Source organism: Protopterus annectens, chromosome 1.part1 (assembly GCF_019279795.1).
Source record: "Protopterus annectens isolate FY-2018-M chromosome 1.part1, PAN1.0, whole genome shotgun sequence".
Lineage (NCBI taxonomy): Eukaryota > Metazoa > Chordata > Ceratodontiformes > Protopteridae > Protopterus > Protopterus annectens.
In genome coordinates, this window is record NC_056726.1 from 1,624,680,338 (window position 1) to 1,624,700,092 (window position 19,755).

Here is a 19,755-nt window from a genome sequence, read left to right on the forward strand (position 1 = left end):
GGCTGGCAAAACAAAGGAGGTGTACTACCCAGCAGGATAAAAGCACTCTCATCAAACTAAGCAAACAACTCAAAGGACAAATAAAGTCTACCAAAGCCAAATTTGAGGTAAATTTGGCCTCCTGGTCCAAGAACAACCATAAAGCAGTATTTAGCTATGTCCACAACCTCAAAGGCAATACACAATTTTGTGCAGAGCTCATTGCAAAAGCAGATACCTATACTGAGCCAGAGGATACAGCAAACCTACAGGCCAACAAATTAATCTCCAACTTTATTCCTTCTCCCCCTCAACCTTCTCTCAGGAAATACCATCAAATATAACTCTTCCTGCTATCAATAGGGACCAGATCTTTAATGCTCTCCCTAATTCTATTCACTGAATACCCATTCCACAAAATGATATATACCTGAAACCTTATGGGTAATAATGAAAGCATATAAGTGAACATTTTAAGAAATTATGTATGCCAACATTTAGTAATAATAAAGTACAAATACTTGTGAATGGCTGGTTAAGCCAAGAGGTACTTATGAGGAGTGGTTTAAGACAGGGATGTCCAATGTACACACTTTAATTATGAGTGTGATAGTATGTGAAATAAACCACAAAACAAAGGAGACATAGTATGTAAAACTTGAAGGGTTAAGAATTCCAGTTTTGTTAAGATATGCAGATGACATAATAATTGCAAAAAAAAAAGCAAAATTTGGATAAAAGAAGTAATACATTGCACAAATGAGTTTTAAGATATGAAAGGGATGGTTTTAAATAAAGAGAAAAGTAAAGGTTTAGGTGATGTTAAAGCTCAGGGGTACATATTTGCAATGAATGAAATGTCTGTGTTAGGCATACAAATTGGGAATAAAGATGCAAGTAGAACTCAATGGGAAAAACAATAGAAGAAATAAAGTAAACAAGTCTTTTCTGGAAAATATATAAATTATCATTCAGAAGGTTTTCAGGTCTTATTTCATTAATTCAGTACGGATGGGAAAACAGCATATTTAGCAAGTATATGTACATTGCCAACAGTATTTGTTTTTTTTTATGGGGTTCTAGATTAAACCCAGTAAAAAGAGAAGATTTGCGTGTAAATAAGGAAGAAGGAGGCTTAGGGTGAATTAACCCAGTGGTATATTAAATGTATGCAAAGTGTTTAGGTGGATAAATGAAAAAGATGAGAGATTGCTAGTAAAACTGTATAAATATAAGTATGATAAATTTTGTGGTATGGTAAAAAAGAGTAAATGAGAAAAAGAGTGTATAAATGAAGAAATAAAATGTTACCAAGAAAAAATATTTTTGTGGAAAATTAAAACTGATGATACAGAAAAACATGGAAAATTATGGTATAAGAATGTAATGATAAAAATTACTCTGTAAAACCGTGGGAAAATCAAACAGTTGAAAAAATGAAAGCTATAAAAATAAGAAGTAAATGTGTAAGCAGAAAGTAGAATGTCAAGATATTTTGTGGATATTGGTAATAGATAAATTGTCAGTAAAAGGAAATATGCCACATAAAAAGAAAAGTGATAAAAGATGGTTACATTTTAAAGAAGAGGACACTACAGAACATCCCCAGGATTCAGCAAGCTCTGCACAGTGTGCAGAAATAGTGCAAGAGCTGCTGCAGGCAATATGGCTGCCATGCGATCCAGGAATAAGCTCCCGGGAAGTGCACGAGAGCTCCTGCACTATTCCTGCACAGACACAGCCCCTGTATGCTAATTACCTCATTTGCTGGTGAAAACCATGCAACTTAGGTGAATTATCATTCAAGGAAGCAGGCAGATGGCTGTGCAGGAATTGTGTAGACTGTAGAAATGTATTCAGCCAGTAGCTGAATTCATTTCTGCAAACTACAAAATGGAAGCATGACAGCTCGTAAAAGCACATGTATTAGAAGGGTTATACATGCCAAAGGCCAAATATGTGCTCATAGGCATGAAAACTTGTTTCAAAATTATAAAAATCAACTTTTTTTTTGTTGGCCGATTTTGGCCGTTTAAGCACAGGGCAGCAGTGCGCTAACAGGATCAGCCCGAAAAAGAAAAAAAAAAGCTGGAAAGAAGCTTTTAAACCAAAATCATAATTCTGCCATAATAGTCAATGGGATGCATAACAGAACAAGACCATGGAATAATGGTTGCTAAGGGGGAAGGCTTAGTGTCGGATTTGTAACCATGCATTAACAGTCAATCCTATGCAAATGAGGGCAATGATACTGAATCACAGATTTCCCCTCAGTGCTAGCTTGCACCCAACCATGTAGGTGCATTAAGACCAGAGTGTAAGCCTAAGAGCTAGATGACTTCATAAGGGGGTGTGTCATGCATGCTGTAAGATTATTGGAGCCCTGTGGCCTGTGTTTGCACTTAGCTAATTACAGACAAGGCAGGGGATGTGTCTAAGGCTGTATTGTCTTCCACTAAGAAATGCGGAGTGTGATCATGTCCAGGGAGGGCCAGTTTCTTCTAAACAGTGTTTACATTGCCTAAATGAATGTGTGCTGTGTGCACCGGGTTTAAAAAAAAAAACAGGAAACAGCAGCTCCGTTCACATCTGATCACTGGGTTTGTGCGGCACACCACGGGGCTTAAACAGGAAGGCAATGGAAAGGGACAATAGCAGTAGGAAGGTAATCAAGGAGAACTAGCATAGCTGGCAGGTGAAATGTATCAGAACCAGACAATTACACAGGCAGCAGCCCAGCCCAGCACACTACTATAAACTATGCAAACACCGTTCCCTCTGTTTTTTCCCACAAACTCTACACCACCAGTGTACACAAACAGGGAAATTGTACCTAACAAAAGCAACAAAATGATAGGGGCTGCTTTGGCTATCATAAATCAACATATGAAAGAGGCTAAGGGTGGTGAGGATGACAATGCTGATGAGCAACCCACAGTGAGGAGAGTGTACAGACCCAGGGTAACCTACCAGGGGCTACATGAGGTGGAGATAGTGGACAGCTATAGAGTGGACAGGGACCTCCTACAGCAAATTGTTGAGTTGTGCCAGCCACACCTCACACACAGAACCAAAAGAGGGGAACCCATCCCAATGGATACCAAGGTATGTGTAGGCTTAAGAATAGTAGTCACAGGTACCTTCCAAAGGCCAACTGGGGATATCATGAGGATCTCACAGGCATCAGCATCCAGGGTACTTCACATGTTCCTGGATGCCATGTCAGCACATGCCGGTGAACACATATATTTCCATAACACCTGTGAGACATTGACCAGCAATATGCATCTCTTCCACCAAATAGCAGAATACCCAGAGGTAGTGGGTGCTATAGACTGTGTGCACATACACATCAAAGCACCACCCGGTGAGTGGGGTAGACTCTACATAAACCGCAAGGGCTACCCCTCCATCAACTGCCAGGTCATTTGCAATGCCCAGGGCATTCTAATGAATGTGTGTGCTGGCTGCCCTAGAACCTATCATGACTCGCACATCTGGCATATGATGCAGCTGTACCAGAGATTTGCCACTGGGTACATCCCATATGGCCAGTTAGTGGGGGATGCTGGTTATGCACTGGAGCCATGGCTGATGACACCCATCAGAAATGCACACACACCTGAACAAGAACTCCATAATAAGGCACACGCACAGACCAGAATCATAATAGAGTGTGCGTTTGGGATGCTCAAGTCATGGTTCCAGTGCCTGGACATATCCGTTGCAGCCTTGCAGTACTCACAAGCTACATGTACCCAAATTGTCATTGTATGTGCCATGCTACACAATATGATCTTGTGAAAACAGCTGCAGCAGAAACAGCATGGGGCAGGGCCACACAGCCCCCCACCATTGCCAAGGCCAGCACAGGCAAAGAGTGACTCAGAGGAGGAACATCCTGAACCTGCCCCTGTAGGCAGAAGGAGGAATGCCCAGTATGCCCTGGCCTTGCCAAAGAGGAATCGCATAGCACATACACTGACACGGTAAGAACCCAGGGAATGACACCTCTCTCTGACTCGCACATACATTAAAAGGGATGCCAAACATGACACTACTGGTGCTTAACCATGTATAGGGAGTGTACTATGTGCATCCGATGTAGTCAGGCCTCCAGCATCATCCTCAATAATGGTACAGCCACATGGTAAGTCACTCTCACTATCAATTGCTGAATGTAGTAGTATGTTCTGGTACCTGTATCTATGGTATGGATGTGAGCATGCAAGGGAATTGGGTGGCTGAATGGGATGGCAGCAGATAGTAGACACATATATCAGCAGCATGAAATCCATAACAAATACTGGTGTCAACATAGTAGGCAGTACTAGACAAGGTGACAAAACCCACTGCAGGCACGTGGAGGGCCAAATGTGTGTTCATAGGATGCACACATGCATGCCAGTGAGGCTCAAATACCCAACAACAGTCTCAGCCAGCAGGACAGGTGTAGATGAACACAAATAAACGCTGTGCTAAGGCCTCCAATTGATGGCAATGGAGAATAGCCCCCCCTCCAGACCTACACAGATAGACTACAACAGGTCAGGTAGTGGGATGTTAGTTCTGAAGGGTAAGAAGTCTGAAACTGAAATGTAGGTCAATAAAACCTGAGAACTGTGCTACAATGATATGCCTCTAGTCTGCATGATAGGTCAGAATACAGAATGAAATGGAAGCCAACAGAGTACCCGAAATACCAGTATTGTCATAGCAAATGTTCACAGTTGTCAGGTGTGCCCCCCAATCCTATGTAGAAATGTAGTAGCATGTATGTGTGAGTATAATAACAGTGGAACACAGATTACCTAAGCTGGCCAAATTAGCAGAATAGATTGTTGCATGTGTACAATATGCAGGGCTCTGTGTGTTAGGTTGTTGTGTGTTGTATATTGTGTGAAAGTGGTCAGCATCTAGGCATGGAGGGTTGTGTCCCAGTGGCCAATGGCTAGTACTGTTGATGACAGGGCCAAGTTCTCACAACTGCAGTGCCAAACACAATGCATCCCAGCAAGACACAATCCAGCAGTGATCCATATTAATTGTTCGGATGTAATATCTGTCACCATCTGAAAGATGAACATGGCATGAATGTGGGCCCAGACATACAAACAGTGCACAGGTGGAAGTACCCTGTCTGTCAAATGGACACACCTTTGGATTTGTATATACAGGTTAGCAGCACATTAGTTGGCTGTATAGTATGGAATACTGATGTAGTCTGGCCAAATACTGGCAGACCACAAAAGGCGCAGGTATGAAGTACTGAGAAACTGCTGATGTCCCTGCATAAGCCAGCATAAGGGGAATGCCCCACATATATTTGTGAGTGTTGTGATTTGTTTTCTTTACCTTGTGTTTTGCTTGTGTTCTGCTTTTAACTGCATATTAAAACTTCAAAAGACATCACAGCTCTTTCTCTTGTGAGTCAGGCAGAAATTAGAACTGATCATTTAAGGACATATGCATAAGATAGAATAGGTCACTTTAGGTTAATCATTTGTGAACTGAGGGGGTGGAGCTAGGAACTAAACCTTCTATTTAAGGGGCAAAATAAAACATTTAGAGCTTTATTGGAAAGGCTCACCAAGATTCTGCTACACTTTGCAGTGAGGGAAGGGTCGGCTTGCTTTTTATTTGTTGCATTTTGTATTAGTTTATTACCTTTTTATATTTTGAGTGCTGTTATTTGTTTTCGTTACCTTGTGTTTTGCTTGTATTCTGCTTTTAACTGCATATTAAAACTTCAAAAGACACCACAGCTCTGTCTCTTGTGAGTCAGGCAGAAATTATAACTGATCAATTAAGGACTCATACATAAGATAGAAGAGGTCACTTAAGGTTAATCATTTGTGAACTGAGGAGGTGGAGCTAGGAACTAAACCTTCTATTTAATGGGTAAAATAAAACATTTCAGAGCTTTATTGGAAAGGCTCACCCAGACTCTGCTACACTTTGCAGTGAGGGAAGGGTTGGTTTGCTTTTTATTTGTTGTATTTTGTATTAGTTTATCGCCTTTTTATATTTTGAGTGTTGTGATTTGTTTTCTTTACCTTGTGTTTTGCTTGTGTTCTGCTTTTAACTGCATATTAAAACTTCAAAAGACACCACAGGTCTGTCTCTTGTGAGTCAGGCAGAAATTATAACTGATCAATTAAGGACTCACACATAAGATAGAAGAAGTCACTTAAGGTTAATCATTTGTGAACAGAGGGGGGGGTGGAGCTAGGAACTAAACCTTCTATTAAAGGGGTAAAATAAAACATTTCAGAGCTTTACTGGAAAGGCTCACCCAGACTCTGCTACACTTTGCAGTGAGGGAAGGGTTGATTTGCTTTTTATTTGTTGTATTTTGTATTAGTTTATTGCCTTTTTATATTTTGAGTGCTGTTATTTGTTTTCTTTACCTTGTGTTTTGCTTGTGTCCTGCTTTTAACTGCATATTAAAACTTCAAAAGACACCACAGCTCTGTCTCTTGTGAGTCAGGCAGAAATTCCCCCCACCCCCATGCAGTAACTGTTGTGTTCTTAAATACCACTGTCTTTCTAGTTGACTGCCTCTTATGTTAATTCGATCATATATCTCATTACCTCTTTGCTTTCACTGGCTTGTATGAGTAAGCACGAAATTATCATTTTGTGAAATCACTCCCCTTCAACTATTTAAATTTATTGGCCATTCTACTGTATTCCATAGTACTGGAATACAAAAGTGATCACTCCCTTTCAATCTATCTTGCTGTTTTAAAAATAGTGACTCTCCACTAAAACATAACTTTTTAGACAGGTAAAACTAAAGTTACCTACTTTCACATCTACCAAGATAAAGTTACTTGTGGAGGAAATGAGGCAATCGAAGTCTTCTTCAACTTTTTTAATAATCCAAAAAATCACAGCAACACGCCAACCAAGAGCACACCAAAATCCACGAAAAAAGCACATACACATTGACACCAATACTCTCCACTGCGTTTTCATTTTAGTTACTTCCTCGGATGTAACACAATACATACTGAGGTTCCTGGTCACCTTAAATACACTAAGAATATACTCTTTCAATCATTAATAAATCAATTAATTAAATTAATTAAACAATTAAATCTGTAACTAAAAGTTTTTTATGCAGGGGGGAATAACATAGCCAACCTACTACTAACTTACTTATATGTTTTCATATATATGAACAATTACAATCTTTTATTTCAAAAGAACTTATTGTAAAAAAACATGTTTATTAAAAAACCTAGGTTTTTGTTTGTAATTTTGACTTTGCCCAATAGATGGCACTGTAGGATAAGGATTGCCAATATAATTTGTTGAAGCACTTATATACCCCTGGTGTTTAACAATTTTTATTCATATTTTAATGTTTTTATATTTAATTGTTTTAAAGGTTTTTTAATAAACATGTTTTTTACAATAAGTTCTTTTGAAATAAAAGATTGTAATTGTTCATATATATGAAAACATATAAGTAAGTTAGTAGTAGGTTGGCTATGTTATTCCCCCCTGCATAAAAAACTTTTAGTTACAGATTTAATTGTTTAATTAATTTAATTAATTGATTTATTAATGATTGAATGAGTACATTCTTAGTGTATTTAAGGTGACCAGGAACCTCAGTATGTATTGTGTTACATCCGAGGAAGTAACTAAAACGAAAACGCAGTGGAGAGTATTGGCGTTAATGTGTATGTGCTTTTTTCGTGGATTTTGGTGTGCTCTTGGTTGGCGTGTTGCTGTGATGTTTTGGATTATTAAAAAAGTTGAAGAAGACTTCGATTGCCTCATTTCCTCCACAAGTAACTTTATCTTGGTGAAGTACTATTTCTTACTTGTCTCCGTTCATTTGTTTTGCTACTTTCACATCTAACTTCTCTAGTGCACACTGCAGTGTTTAGGATAAAACATTTTTTTCATCTTACCTTTAAGCATGGTTGTGACTAGCACTTGCTCTAATACCTGCTGGAAAGCACTAGGAGGCCTTAAACTGATACAAGCACTCAACTTTCCTTATTAATACGGATAAATTAATCATAGGCACTAAACAGCCAATAACTGCAAAGTACCTTGCTAAGGTAAGGGGAAAACAGCCCCTGTACTTTTCAAAAAAAAAAGCACCAAACCAGGCATGTCCAAGGGTCAGTTTCCGGTGATTTCTCCTGTCCACCTGGTGAATCTGGGCATACTGGGGGGCAATGCAGCAATTGCCTCATGTACACAGACAACCCTCTCCTCCTACCACCCAACACTACAACCTGTGAGAGATGCACTTACATAGCCAAACTGGAAGCAAAGCTCTCTCCACCCAAGATTGTGCTAGACAGTCAAGAGGAGAATGTTAACATCCACACTACACCTCAAGCAACACATAGCCCTTCTTAACTCACATCACCAATACTCACACATAGCAACACTAAATCCACATATGCGGAGGCCCTTAACTGTAACCTGCCCAAGCAACAAGGACCTCCTAAGCTGAAATGCAAACAAACACCAATCACAACCAAAGTGTCACATAGCTCACAACACCAGTGTGCCACCCAGCAACAGCCCTAAGGCAAGACAAAGTACCTAACACTTTAGTCATAGGTAACTCTATAGTCAGGCACACTGATGTCCCACTCACCAGGCTGAACAAGGAAAAAATTACAGTCAGCTGCCTGTCGGGTGCCAGGATCTGCCACATAACTCATGCACACAAGTCACTCCACAACAAATACAAATATGACTCTGTCATTGTCCATGTCGGAGTGAATGACTTGAGACGTACCTCCCTGGACTACATGAAAAGAGACATGGAAGAGCTCTCAGGTCATGTGACCCAAGCAGGTATGACCCTAACCCTGAGTAGCATCCTACCTTCACCCAGAATGATACCACAATATAAGGACAAAATGATTGACTTCAACAATTGGCTAAGCTTCTGGTGTCATTCAAAGGGGATCCAGTATCTGTCTGCCTGGGACGACATGATCGACAGACCATGATGCTTTGCCAGAGATGGTCTGCACCTATCGCCCCTTGATTCAGTTTACTGGCTAAGGCTCTTGCCACCCCTATAGTGCCTTTTTTAGGCAAAGTTCAAAGGACAAATCCACCACCATAACAGGTACAAGCATGCAAAATCTGAAGGTAATGCTACTCAATGCTAGAAGTCTAAACCTCAAAATGCACTCTCTTAAGGCACTCCTAAAAATGGAGAACATCGATATCTGTGCAGTAACTGAGACCTGGTTCAAGACTCCAGAGAGCATCCCTGCAATACCAGGCTGTAACTCTTACCACACTTTTCAGCCACCAAACCAGGTCTGGTGGTCCCCTGCCATAAAAAACTTTATAACAAAAGGAAGAAACTGTTGCAGAAAAGAGGAAAATCCCAGGATGTAAAAAACTCCCTTACCAGCCTCAGTAAGAAGCTGAGATCCCTCATAAAATCCTCCAAAGTTAGTTACAATAAAATTGCTAAAGATTCCAAAGACAACCACAAGGCATTCTATAACTATGTCAAGAATTTAAATGGCAATGCTCAGATCTGCTCTGAGCTACAACAGAATGGCATTAAATATACTGATCCCAAGGATATTGCCAATATCCTGGCAGATCGATTCAGTGTCAACTTCACCTCCTTTCACCCCCTAAATGGCCCATCTCAATACCGGAAGATTGCCAAATTCCAGTAATAATGGCCACACAGGTAAAAAAACGCACTCTCCAAAGCTAAGAATACATCATCCATGGGACCAGATGACATCCTGGGCAGTGTACTACATGAACTACAAAATGAACTGGCACCTCACTTAAGTGTCATGTTTAATCATACCCTCACCTCAGGCTTCGTGCTCACTGAGTGGTGCACAGCTACAGTTATCCAACTCCACAAGGGGGTATCCAACATGGATCCCGGGAACTACCACCCCATCAGTCTGACAAGCCTGATCTGCAAGGACATGGAAAGTATTATCATAGAACATATAAACAAAGACATTGGCAACCTTCAAACACTGTACCCCACCCAGTTTGCATTCGTGAAGGGTGGATTTTGTCTCCTGAACCTGATTGACTTCTTCAAATCAGTCTCCAGAGCCATGGATGAGGTAAGGCAGTCCACACAGCCTATCTGGACCTTGCCAAGGGCTTTGACACCATCCCCCACTCTGGAATCATAGATAAACTAACTAAGCTGGGCATTAATCCCTACATCACTCGATGGGTTGCCAACTGGCTTACTGACAGAACCCACACTGTAAAAGTAGCTGACTCCAAATCCATCTCTAGACAAGTGACAAGTGGAGTACCTCAGCGTTCAGTCCTGGGACCTCTCTTGTTTGGCATTTACTTCTCTGAAGTACAGGCCAACACTAAGTGACTCTGGCTAACAAAATTCACAGATGACTGCAAACTGGGAGCCATTAATGAATCCCCAAATGATGTGGATACTCTACAAAAGGGCCTTACAGAAACAGATGTTTGGTGCCAGAGCCATGGGCTAAAGCTCAATGCCAAGAAATGTGTAGTTATCCCCTTTGGGAAAAAACATGTACCCATGAATTACCACATAGGTGGCAGTACACTAAACACTTAAAGTGTGCTAAGAGACTTAGGGACACAGGTGGACAGTGGTCTCACCTTCAATAACCACATCGCCACAACAGTCAGGAAATCCTTCTATGTGGCACACCTCATCACTAAGGGCTTTTCATCCAGAAAAAAGGAGGTCATTGTCCCACTATACTCATCCCTCATTAGACCCATTATAGAATACAACGCCCCATTTGATATGTACCTCTCAAGACATCTGCAACAACTGGAAAGGCCACAGAAATACCTCACTAAAAAAAATCACAGGCCTAAAGCAGATTCCCTATGCTGACCACCTTAAAAAACTCCAGCTATACTCTGTCGCATATCGTCTACTCCGAGGTGATCTCTGCTTAACATACAAGGCCATATCAAACCCAGAGCTGTTGGACATGCTACACTTAGAGAAATCCCAATCCTTCAGAGCCACTTGCTCCAGGGATCTAAACCTTGTCATCACAATAAACAAAACATGCTGGAGGGATAGGTTCCTGACCCAGAGACTCCCCAGACTCTGGAATAGACTGCCCATACATGTCAAGCAGAGCGCCTCTTTGGCCCTCTTCAAAAGGAACCTTGATGATTGGATGGGAGAAAGGAAATTCACCCTGCAGATCACGTCAGTTGCCCTGCTAGACAGGGGTCCAGGGAAGTAAATAGTGTGGGAAGAAATAGCCAGGGAATTGTTATAGCTAGACTTGTATAAGCCCTATGGCCGATAGTCTAGTATCAACCTATGAACCTATGAGTCAGCTGCAAGTAGCTTCCATAGCACACATGCACTCAGCTCACCACACCATCAGCCACAGGTACCTCACAGGTCATATCCCTGCTGTTGGAAATGAGTACAATATGACCCCCCACTTCTGTATGGGAATACCCACAGAATGCAGCATGCTGAAGAGGTGTCCCATGCAGGTGTGTCCCTAGCTGTAAGCAGCACCCTGCCAGCATCCACACCAATGAATTAATATGAACAGAAACTATTGCCATTAACACCTTGCGCACTTATCCTGTCACTCCAGGGGAATACAGTGGCTTGCAGTATGGGACTGTAGGAGTGACAGAATGCACTGGCCTGCTACAGATGGCCTGCATGACTACCAAATGCCCTACAGTCCTCTGTCAAAGGCCTGTGTCTCACCCATACATTCCATTGTATGTTATCTCATGGACTCCCAAATAACGACATAACACAGTCCACAGAACACAAATGCAAGGCCATGTTGACAAATCCCAGTAGCATGTCCACCATGTCCTACTGCATGAACTGTGGACAAACCCCTAAATACTGCTGGGATGAAGTGATAATTATAGGGATACTTATCAAATATCCTTTGCATAATGTTAGGAAGAAGATAGAATAACAGAGAGGGGGGTAGAAGCATGGATGCCATGGAGTGTGTGAACTCTAAAACTCTGATGTGTGCACATACTATCCCTGCCTGCAAACACAAGAATGGGTGGCTACAAACCTGCTTGTAAACCACAATGTGAATGGGGTAATGACCAAAAATATGAGTCCTGCCTCTGGTTAACCTGTGTGAATCTGTACATCTGTGAGGTATGGCCACAGCAGGATATGTTGATAGATGTACAAGCATGGGATCCTCAGCCACCACAGTACCAAGGTGATGGACCATTTACACAGACCCATCAGCAAGTGTGTGCAGCTCCCCCACCAGAGTGGCATGATTGCGCAAGAATATGTAGGCTGCAGACCACAATACTGGACACAGCTGCATTCATCTTGTATTCCCCAGGACATTACTGTGAGCAAATACATATACCTGTAAGTAGTTGATGACATAAAACATCACAGTGTAAAACAGTACATATGTCTGAATATCTCTGCTAACTCCAAAACCATGTAGCAGAAGCAGCACAGACACAATTATTTACAGTATCCCTCTATCCTTTGCCCATTGTGACCCCATATTGTCAACCTATCTACAGATATCCTGCAAAAACAGGTTGCTAGCTGCAGGTGTAGAACACAAATGCCTGCACTGGAGTACAACCTACCTGGAATGGATTCACACATTCAATACAGAAGGTCATACTGGGCATGTTCCCACACTTAGAGAAATGAAGCCCATGTCTGACAACAAAATACAGAAGGGTCATACTGGGCATGCTCCCACACTAATAAATGAAGCCCATGTTATAAATGAAGCCTATGTCTGGCAACAACAGTGGACTATACATATCTGTAAGTCGCAGATGTCTGTGTACACACTCCACATTGCATACCAGTAATGCTTTGCACACACATTGGCTAGGAATACACACATATATCCAAGGACAACACGCTATAATATGTCAAACATACACATACATAGATGTGGGGAAGAAAGTGACAGACAGTGACAAAGAGCTTTCCATAATGAGACCTGCCCCACCCAGCACACATCCAATTGGCCAATATCACATGATGTGTAAATGTGTATCACTGTAGACATTTGCTTCTAGTAGCCCTCAGCCCTAGAGTGTCTGTGGTGCTTGTAATAATTGTGTAACATGATAGTACAAGTCATTATTCATCTAGCAGTTGCATACACAGTCCTGTCAAATGTAAAGTTGTGTGTGACTGAGTGCTGTGTGTGGGCTTCCAGAGGAATGGTTTATGGCCCATTCACGCATACTGCACTCCCCAATTGCCCTACTTTAGCTAGCCTGCTGATGTCATTCACCTTGAAATACACCTCTGGAGAAGGACCAGCCCTATAAGCTCAGTGATGGGTTCTAGAATTGCGTAATGCTACAGTGTGATGTACTAGTAAGGTAGGAATTCTAATCCCAGACATGACAACTGTGAACCTCTGTGTGTGTGTGTGTGTGTGTGTGTGTGTGTGTGTGTGTGTGTGTGTGTGTGTGTGTGTGTGTGTGTGTATGTGTGTGTGTGTGTGTGTGTGTGTGTTTGTGTGTGTAGGGATCAATGCCTTGGAGGTCATTCGCAGTCACTAAACTTTCCATTGCCTTACTTTGGCAAGCCTGCTGATGCCATTCACCTTGAAATACACATTTGGCGAATGACTAGCCCTATAAGCTCCATGGTGCATGCTATAACTGTGATTGTGTGTGTATGGGTCAATGCTTTTAAGGCCATTCACAGTCACTATACTTTTCATTGCCCTACTTTGTCAAGCCTGCAGATGTCATTCATCTTGAAATACACTTTTGGAGAGGGGTAAGCCCTATAAGGTCCATGACATGTGCTGTAACTGTGTAATGCTATAGTGTAATGAACTAGTTAGATAGGAGTTCTCATCCCAGATATGGCAACTGTGAAACTTTGTGTGTGTAAGGATCAATGCTTTTGAGGCAATTCACAGTCACTGCACTTTCCATTGCACTTCTTTGGCAAGCCTGTTGATGTCATTCACCTTGAACTACACCTTTGGAGAAAAGCTAGCCCTATAAGCTCTGCATGTGCTATAACTGTGTAATACTATAGTGTGATGTACTAATTAGGTAGGAGTTCTAATCCAAGGCATGGCAACTCCTACCTAATTAGTACGTCAGTCTACAGTATTACACAGTTATTGCACATGTAATACTATAGCGTGATGTACTTATTAGGTAGGAGTTCTAATCCCAGGCATGGCAACTGTGAAGCTCTGTGTGTGTATGTAAGTATAGGGATCAATGCTTTTGAAGCCATTCAGTCACTGCACTTTCCATTGTCTGACTTTAGTAAGCCTGCTGATGTCATATACCTTGAAATACACCGTTGGAGTAGGGCTAGCCCTATAAGCTCTGTGGTCCATGTGATAAATGTGGTACACTGTAGTAGCCACATAGCTAGGTAGGGGTTGAATCTCAGTAATAGCATGTGTGTGTGCTTGTCATCAGTATTCTGTGTGGAGGTAGCTGTGACTGTGTAATAACAGGACTCATTGTGGGGTGGGTTTTGTGAAATTCTTATATTGAGAACCAACTATATGTCACAATGTCCATCTTACAAGGACAACAGATGTCAAACAGCAGAGAGGCTAGTGTAAACAATCCATACCCCTACATGTGACATTATGGATCAGGGAACAATATAGGCAACCCTTGTATTTCCCAGAGAATACTCTCCACCCATGTCTCATACACAAACACACTTGGCTAGGCAATAACCACTATATTGGTAGTTCCCTGCATATTGCCCACAGATAGAAACCATGGTGTGATTGCAGTGGACTACAGAGGACATGGCACCCTGTCCCATCCCTACAATAGGCAAATAATTGCTTACAGTGGTACTTTGCTATGTTCCCCACTGTAGGCCTGCAACAACTGTAGAGTCTGCAAATGTAACCCACAAAGGGAATACCATGCCTTATACACATGCCCTGTATGTACAGATGCCACTAACACCAGTGAATACCTGTATCATGCTGTCAATGTTGGTGTAGGCACAACCTCAATTCTGTAGCCAGTTCTCACCACATGAGGTCAGGAATACAACATCAGATGATAACAATCTGTCCACACAACATGAGACCCCAGGTACACTTCCACATGTCACAGAACATGCATGTGGGACATGTGCTCAACCCAGGCACTGTCCATGTTAACGAATATAGAACACATACATGGCAAGCATTGCACAGCACTGGCCACCCACAATAGTAACCCAGATGAGTGGATGGTGAATACACTACCCACCTGTGTGGGCCAATCCAAGGACTACACCCATGAGCGACACTGGAGACTATTGTCATGTGGCCTGATGCCAAGGTATACCCTTTGCCTAGCCTTGTACAGCCTTCTAGCACAGTCAACTACTGCACATCTGTGAAGAAATGAACCCATGCATGTCCGTACTGGCAAGTGTGTGTGTGTGTGTGTGTGTGTGTGTGTGTGTGTGTGTGTGTGTTTGTGTGTGTGTAGAGATTAATGATTTTGAAGCTGTTGACACTCACTACACCTCCCATTGCCCTACTCTAGCATCCCTTCTGATGTCAGTCACCCTGAAATACCCTTTGGCCATATATCAGCTTGATAAGCTCTGTGGCACTTGTGATACCTGCGTAATACTGTAGTGTAGCAAACTAGTTAGTTAGGGGTTCTAATCCTGACCCTGCCATCTGAGATAATGTGTGTAAGTCCCTGAGTGAGGGTGGTTGTGTCTTCCTTGACATCTGCTTTTGTGGACAGCCACATGTACTATACTTACCATATCCCTCCTTTATCACTGTTGCTGATGTCACACACCTTCAAAGACACCTTTGGACAGCTCTCCAGTATGTAAGCTCCATGGTGCATGCAATAACTGCATAGCAATATAATAGCAATATATAGTCAGGCAGGGGTTTAAAAGCCAGTACTGGTAAGTGTGTGACACAAGCATGCTTAGCTCTTACTCTCCTACCCCCTTCTTTTCTTATTTTGGCTCTGTCTGTCTCTCCCTCTCTGGTGGATGTGGAAAAGTACACCTGCTTTGCTTAGGCAGCAGCTTGTGTTTTGTAAGTGATGCTCATGATCAGCTGATGGCCTGTGCATGAATTGCAGTCCCCCACTAGCTGATTGCATGTGGAACACCTGTGGTATCATTCCTCTAGCCAATTGCATGGAAACACACTCCTATAATGAAGAAAATCATGTGGGTGTTGGCCCTTTTCATTCACTATGAGCAGGACTTCATGTGGGTGTTTCACAAACAGCATCACAGAGGGTAGTTGGATATACTTCATACACCATACACTGTGGAGACAAGCTAACAAACAGGAGGGGGGTGTTACAGATATGAGGACAGAATGTAAGTATTGCTCTTCTACATTTGAAGTAATGTTGGATTAACAAGGTTTGTGTGGATATGGTTGGTTTACATGATTTAATATCTATCATGACATTGTTATGTGGTTGGGGAAACTCCCATCTGTAGAGCTATTTGCAGACTGGCCAGTGTTTGGAGTCTTACATGTGTTGTGCTACTCACACATTTCCTATCTTTGGAAATGCAGTAGCATACACTGAGGATTGCAGTCAGTACATGGTGACAGCCATGTGAGTTACTGACTTCATATTCCACAGTAAACATATGTCACAACAAATCCTGTTAGACCAGTAAATATATGGGTTCATCACAGCAACATGTCAATATTGGCCCTGTGTTAGTGCCTCCAGCCACAACTCTGTCAACCTTTGTACATATGTCATGCAGTAGGAGGTGCATATGTTCAGTACATCATTCTTTACTGACATCATACCTGATAACAAGCCAGTAAGATACCAGACTGCTATACATGCTATGTATAGTAGGCCTTATATTTGAGGACAAAACCTGGATATTCTGTTGTAGTGTGTACATTAGTGAGTTTTGTGTACTTATGGTGATTGTCGACAGTGTGTAATGTGAATATGTACCTTGGCCTGTGTACAGACTGTGGTAGATATCATAGTTCTTGGTCTTGTGCTATGTGATTTTGCATGCTGCTGCAGTGTATGGGACCCTATCGGAATACATGTTTGTAGGGCCAGACCAACACATGTCCCACACCGCAGTCAGGCATCGGTATACACTGTGTATTGGCATAGTATATGTAGAGTAGGTGTGTGAGTGGCACATATGAGGATGGAGTTGCTCACACAGTCTATATACTGTAATATTAAGTACACTTACCATATGTGACTGTGGCTGTGTTCAGATTGGTTGTGGGTATGCACTTTCACACAGGTGTCTGTTACTCCATGCTGTTACATGCCTGTAGAGCCTGCTATGTTTGCAGGCACATGTGTATTCCCCCATAAAAAATGTAGGCCAGTGTTGTGGCAGTTTGCCTGTAGTTTGCACAGTGCTTTGTGACATGGCTAGCAGCTCAGTGTATTTACCCAGTGTGATGTTATGTCCAGATATTTGTCACATGTACAGTTGCTGGGCCACCATAACCATTGTGTATTTCTGACAAAGCAGTGGGATGCTGTACAGATGTATGTCAATGACTAGTGGGTAGTATGTGGGCCTGTGACCTCTTCTCCTCTGGTTATTATGTGTCAGGACAGACAGGTGTGTGTGAATGCATAAACTGTGTGAGCTTATCTATTCCAGTATTTTCGTGATATCCCCATTTACATGGCTGTAAACATTCACTTCGTCAGGTTTGGACCACACGTCTTGCATTAAGGGGTGCTGTGTATACCTCTGGACTGACCAGAGTGTGTCAGACTGTCCACATTTATTGGTCATATCTTTGCTGTATTCCACAGGATCATTACTGTGATTTGTGTGCTACTGCACTACGATGATCTTATGATGACTGTCAGTAACTGATGGCATACATTTCAATATCATATGTGACTTCCCACACATTTCTGTTAAGACCACCCCTGTTACAGTAGCAAAAGTCTACATGTATACCTGAAATACTTGAATGACATCCCCTTGCACTGAGGTTGTGACTATTGGTGCTGAGGTATGACTCCATTACATGTTATGGACATATGTTATGCATATATGTATATACATATATATATATATATATATATATATATATATATATATATATATATATATATATATATATATATAAGTGCTACAGAATCCTGAAAGCCCAAAATCCTGAGACCAAAATCCCGAAAGTTCAAAATACTAAAACCTCAAAATCCTGAAAGCACACAGCATACTAAGACTAACTATATTCCAGCACCATCTACATACAGAAACAAATAAAACACAAACTATATTACTGTTCTATTATATATATATCTATATCTATATATATATATATATATATATAAATAGTAGACACAATTCACAAACTTTAAAACAAAAAATGACGCTGGTGTCCAGAAGCAGTAAGAAGTCCTCAAATACTTAACGCAGGTTTATTTTTTACAAAAAATTTAGCGTTTTCGCCACTAACAAGTCAAGCAGCTTCATCAGAGAATAAAATCAAAAAAGGCACCAACCTTTTAAATAATGTCCATCTCGAATTTCAGTATTTCGAGCCCAAGAAGCTGAATCCACAGAATAGTGAAAGTTTAGAACCTCAAATATCGTAGGTTTTGAATTTCGCGCTTCTAAAGATCCGCTGTGGTCATGTATTCAGGTAAGTGTGTATGTATTAAGGGGTTTGGGTAGGGGTTGTCATGTGTGTCAGTGTGTTTTTTTGCTGTGATGTGTGTGTGTGAGGAGAATGTAGCTTGTGTGGTGGTGTTTTGTGTGTCTTTGTAGGGAGTGCGACCTCAGAGTGAGAATATTTAAATAGAGGGTGCAGGGGGGATTACCCCCCTGTTTTCATGAAGTAGAGTGATTGTGTGTATTTGTGTTGTGGATGGTGTGTGTGTGTGTGTGTGTGTGTGTGTGTGTGTGTGTGTGTGTGTGTGTGTGTGTGTTGTAAAACCGCTAAATTTAAAACCTCCGGTATTCGAGGTTTTGAATTTCACGGTTTTTAGTTTTCGTTGTTTTGTGGCTTCAACTTCTTGGGTTCCAGATACCGAAATTTGAGATTTCAGTATTTCGCACTTCTGAAGTGAATCCATATGTATATGTATGTATGTATGTGTATATATATATATATATATATATATATATATATATATATATATATATACACACATACATACATACATATATAATTTATATATATATACACACATACATACATACATATATAATTTATATATATATATATATATATATATATATATATATATACACACATAAATATATATATATATATATATATATATATATATATATATATATATATACAGATAGATTTATATATGTCCATATATATAACGCAATATACAGATATATAGCAATACATATATATATATATATATATATATATATATATATATATATATATATATATATATATATATCCATATTCTTATGTGCACACATGACTGCTGCATATACCTTCCTAGATGTATCACACTGTATTTATCTGATATGTGTATATTTAGATACAACATACTTGATTCAACACTAATATCACTTGCAAGTACTACACAATTGTAGAAGTCAAAGCAGTTGTTCACTACTATTCAGTATGTGTACTGACAGATATATTGGAAAAAAACATCAAATGTTTTTATAGCTATGATGGCTTAGTGGTGAAGTGCTTTGACTCTAGTGTACAGGGTCCTAGGTGCAAGGGTTCTTTAGTTTGTTGCTAGGCAGAACAGGGGCGCTTGAATACAGAGTGGCTAAGGCAGGTAAGAGCAGCCTGATCACATTCCAGTCTAATAAAA